We start from the raw sequence: 5,545 nt of genomic DNA, 5'->3' as shown, positions 1-5,545 counted from the left end.
AAGAAATTGATGTTAGTCAATGTGCTTTTAAGTAATTGAACTGAGATACTTCCTTCTTATCTAAAAAAAAATATAAAGAATCTTCTGAAGAAACATGAATGTTCTTAGTAACCTGAAAACAAAAGACATGCCAAACTAACCATTTTTCAAATCGTATTTTAGATGAAAATTCAAGATGTGTGGCTTTGTCAAAAGTATACATTTAATCAACATCAGTCTTAATTAGACTGAAATTTAATAAAATTAATTTTCTCCCTGGTAGATACAATAATTCTCATATGGCAGAGTCATACCATCTGTTTTGACAGTAACATTTTGGGGATTTCTTAGATAACATATTTACAAAATCATTGTATATGCTATTAAAATTGAAACAACAATAGTAGCCTTTAAATGCACCAAATCTGATTTTTATAATGGCCTAAAGAAAGTCTTAAGCCATCTCTACATGCCAGAGTCTAGAGTAGTGGTTTCCAATATAAACTAATTAAGAGCTGTCATGGGATTTTACACCATCTGGCATTACATAAACTCAAGTCTTCTCTTAATGTTGAAGTTCAAGAGTTTTACCCTTTTTAGATTAAGTCATTTTGGGATTCCATAGTGTATGCAATCAGTAAAAAAAAATGATACACACACAGTGTAACACTTTTGATATGTCATTAAGCCATTCTCAAACATATTCTTACCCCATTGTTGTTAAAGTTACTATGGCCGCTATAAATGTTTCTCCACGACATTAGTCACATAGTGATGTCTCTAAAACCTGTCATGATAAATGTAGGCTTCCCATTGGTAGTTTTTTAACTGTTGCAAATGTCCCTTTTGTCCATGGTATGACAAATGGAACAGCTCATTAGAGCAAACTGGGAACCAGTTACCTGAGGTTCTAGATAAAAATCTGGAAACTAACACAGGGACTCAATTCTCTTTCATTAAGTTTCAGATATTGCATTGATTGTGAAAGTCATAAATGTAATTTCTGGAGCCAGCAGAAAATTTAAAACAAGTTTAATCATCTTATAAAAAGAAGTCAATTTATTACATAAATAGTTCAACATACATGAGTTTACTAGCATTAGGGATACTGCTTAGATATGATTCTACCCTGGTTGTATTTAAAATCATCTATAAAGCTTTTAATAAAATAGGTGCTTGAGATTTATATCTTCTGTGTTTATGATTAAAGCAGGAGATTCTAAAGTAAATACATAACTTAGGCAGACCCTTCCTTATCCGTAGGCCAAACTTATCAACACTTGATAATTACTAAGGTGGCAATACCAAGTACAGTAAGATGACTCTCATTCATTCAGTAATAATTTGATTTCAGTATCACCTATTTGCTAACACTGTTAACTATAAAAGCTAGTAAAGAATCAGGATTTAAGATATTTGCTAGAATATTTTAATCACTGGCTTAACAAAGAGGAAACATTTACAACTTATTTAAAAAGTTAAAGAAGTTGTGATTGAGTACCGGGGTTTAAAAAAAGAAGGGAAATTAAAAAGAAGGGAAATTATAGTTTTCAGTATAACTTTTTGAGGTTAACGCATCGATGCCTTTGGATTAACCCAAGGAAAAGAATCGCTGATGAAATAGCTCCAAAATGAGAAGAGCCATTTCAAGCCTGCCTAAGGTTACACAATTTCTATCATTATTCTCTCCCTTTGAAGACAATCATAGCGTAGCTGTATCATTCACTACTGACATTATAAGAGAATGCCAAAACATCAAGCAGGTATTGATATACAGTATAAGAGCAGAAACTGCTGATACTGAAATGAATGCAATGCACTATTTGATATCAGCGATACTTTTCTTTTGGTGCAGGAAGAGCATTCAACCAAAGATTGCCTGATGGCACTAGTTGTACATTACTCATGAAAAATGTATCTACAGAATAGAATTAAACAAAAATGAAATGGATAGGAGCTCTCCTTGTTAAGGAGTTAAGAATTTCCACAGTCCGTACCACAATTCAGCACTTAAAATTAGTATAGAATGAGAGCCTCTTGGTGATTTATCTTCTAATTGCTTAATTATGTCACCATATATACACTGTGAGAATTTATTGCCCACATTTTCTACTACATGCTCTTCCTCATACTTGAAAGAACAGTTTCTAATGTTGAATACATATTCTTCTTATCATCTGGCTGTTTCCAGATTATGCTGTGTCTTTCAGCCTATTAAATTCATAGTTAACTTAATGGAATCCCAGATTGACAAGTATCCTTGATAGTATATATAATATGGAAAACTTATTTTAATGTGCTGTTGACAAGTTGTCAAAATGAATCATATTCCAAAATTTTTTAATTAAACTGTTATTACAGATAATGATCATCAGATCTTGATATATTAGAATTACATTCTAATATTTGTGTGTAAATTATAGAAAAAATACTGGCATATAAAAACTATAGTATGTGTCTAAACATTTGATATAAAAAGTTATATAGTCCTTGTCTCTACATAAGAAATAAATAAAAAGCCTCAGTTATGTAGCCATATTGATTTTGGAAAACATTATCAAAGAAAAATTTTTACGCCATTATTTTCCTTGACAGCCATATGTGGAACAAGGGAGTCGAATAATATCACTGGAATTTTTACGTGTTTTTATATGAATCACTATTTTCAAGTTTCTCTTAGCCTCAGCTATGAAATGGTTAAGTTTTTTTTTTTTTTTTAAAGTGTGTGTAGGCAAATGCAGTTAATCATGGTTACTTTTGTTTTATTGGTTTTGGACCACCATTCCAGCTCACTAAAGTCTGTTTTCTATCTTTTTAATTTATCTTTCACTCTTTTAAAAAAAATTTCCCTTTGGTTTTATTGAGATATAACCAATATACAGCATTACATAAATTTAATGATAGCATAATGTCTTGACTTAGCACAATAAATTTAGTTAACATCCATTATCTCATATAGATAGAAAAAAAAAGAGAAAAAATGTTTTTTCCTTGTGATGGGACATTTTAAAATCTTTCTCTTGGCCACTTTCAAATACACCATAGCACAATGTTAGCTAGCATCGTCCCGCTGTGCATTGCATCCCTAGTACATATTTATCTTATACCTGGAAGTTTCTACCATGGACCACCTGCATCCAGTTGTCCCACTCCACCTCCCACCACTCCACCTCCAACCATGAATCTGATCTCTTTAAGAGTAATTTCTTTAGCCTTGAACATATTTTATGGTTTTTTACACACCATTATTTCTAATAACACTGCTTTTACCACAATTAAAATAAGGACATTTTTAATATAAGAGAGCTATCCTGGGCTAACACTATCAAGACTCATTTACCTAAAGCACTCTACAAAGGCAAGGCACATTGTTGGATTAAATAAGTAGTAAGAATTATCATTTCTCTATCTCTTGACATGTTATTCTTTTTTCAATTATCCTAATCGGTCCTACTGAATTACTAATCAAGTGACATCTCAATATTTACCTAAATCATCTTTACCCAGACTGAAGTGGCTTAAGAAGATATATATAAATATACACACACACACACACACACACATACACAATCTAGATGTTTCTCTGTCCTTACCTCTTTGTCGTAATTATTTTTCCATAAGAATTAATCTTTTCTGTATCTCTAGGACTAATGAAGCTGGATCAAGGTTAATATCTGTGTCCATGATACAAGTCTTGCAGTTTAATCTATTAAGTACCACATAAGTACCAGAGTTCTTATGGGCTATTTTAGAAAAATCTTGTTGATCAACAATGAAGAAATTATTCCCAGGATCCATTGTTTGATAAAAACAAAGCCATTTAAAGGATTTTTTTCTAGAAAATTGACATTGATTTTCCTATAATATTTGAGAATTCGCCAAGATTCAAATTAAAAAAAAAAAACATAATAACCCTTCTCCAGACATCTTAGTTTCTTCAAGAGGAATGTCTTAATAGTGTTACATCTAGTCTAAAGAAATAATTTATCAGAATTGTCCCTATGTTTTCTCCTTTCAGTTGGATGGATTTTTTACATGCTTCAGTTAATGTGAGTAGAGTTATTATAAAAGCTTTATTAACCCCAAGAAGGCCTCCTTTTTCTTGCCTTATTGTCATTGACACAGGGATTTCCTAATGTGATAATGTAAAAAGTTATTTATAATATTCTTGAAACATATTTTGTGCAATGAAAAAGAAAATCAAGAGTACTTAATCTATTAAGTTTGAAGGTGGTGTACTTCTTTTAAAAGTCAATTAAAAATTTGTTAACATAGATCTTGTGACTATTTCAAAAGAGGAATGTTAAAAAAAATGAAACTCATGAAATAATAGTTGTTTTAGGAACTGAGAGATAAAGTTGAAAGAGTCTTGTCTAAATGGTCCCATTTAAAATTGTGTCAGGTTTCCAGTCAGAGATAAAAACACATATCTGAATGGAATCACAAGCTTTAAAAACCACTGGGCAAAAGCATAACTGGTTTTTGAGTTTGGCATTTTGATCAATTCATTAAAACTTCAGCTGCTAAATTCGTTAATGACATAATATACCTTCAAAAGTGCTCTATACCTGTCAGGTAGACAGGGATTATCTTTGTTACACAAGATTCAGAAGTTTGGGCAAGTCTTTAACTTGAATTTTAAAAAAATGAAAGTAAATGTCATGTAGTAGAAGTGCTTGCAGAATTCATCTTTTTGGAAAGCTATTTAAAAATATATTTTTTTAAATATAAAATTTTTAAATATGTGTTCACTTTGGTTTTGTTTGGGTTTTCTCAAAAGCAGAGAAAGAAAAAGAAAACACTAAGATAAAGGTTTAAACACAAATAGTTTAGTATGTGATTTCAGGAAGCACATAAAAGAGTGGGGAAGTGGGAGGGGAAGCAGGAAAGCCAATGAGAGATGGGTTAATAAAACATTAATGTCTATGGGCAATGGGGGCTCGCTGTTGTTGGGGACCATGAGAGACTGTGAAATGTACCTGAGGTTTGTACCACTGAGAATTGAAGTTAGCAGATTTTCCACTAACACTCACCATTTGTTGATTGAGGGTCACTGCAAGGGCATGAACTTTCCAGTTCATCTGGCCCAATAATGCCAAGAAAACAAGCTACACCATCCAGAGAATACTCTCAAGCAGAATGACTCAGTAAACTATCAGGTTGTATGGGAATTGTACGCACGTGACCTCTGACTAAGCAAAGAGGACATGAATGGGGCACTGATGCCCTCTGCTTTGCCCTTTGACCCAGGAAATCACACGAAGAAATTTAATCTTTTGCCTTCCCTCTCACAGTGAGTAGAGGAATGCTAGCAGTAGAATTTATAAAAGATTTGTGACATGCACATGGTTATGTAAAATTTTTGTTTAATGTAAAAAGGGTTTATCAAAAATCCATCTTTTCCTACAATCAACTCAAAATTCTATTGAAATTATGGTCTATTAAATAATTTGTTTTACCAATACATAGCTATAATCACAACACATCCTACTATCATGAAATACTTGATAATATCATCAGATAAGTATTCTTAAAAAACTGAAGAGATCCTCCACAGGGTTTCCAC

This window comes from Pteropus medius, unplaced genomic scaffold (genome assembly GCF_902729225.1).
Source record: "Pteropus medius unplaced genomic scaffold, Ma_sr-lr_union100, whole genome shotgun sequence".
Lineage (NCBI taxonomy): Eukaryota > Metazoa > Chordata > Mammalia > Chiroptera > Pteropodidae > Pteropus > Pteropus medius.
This window is presented reverse-complemented; position numbering follows the sequence as displayed.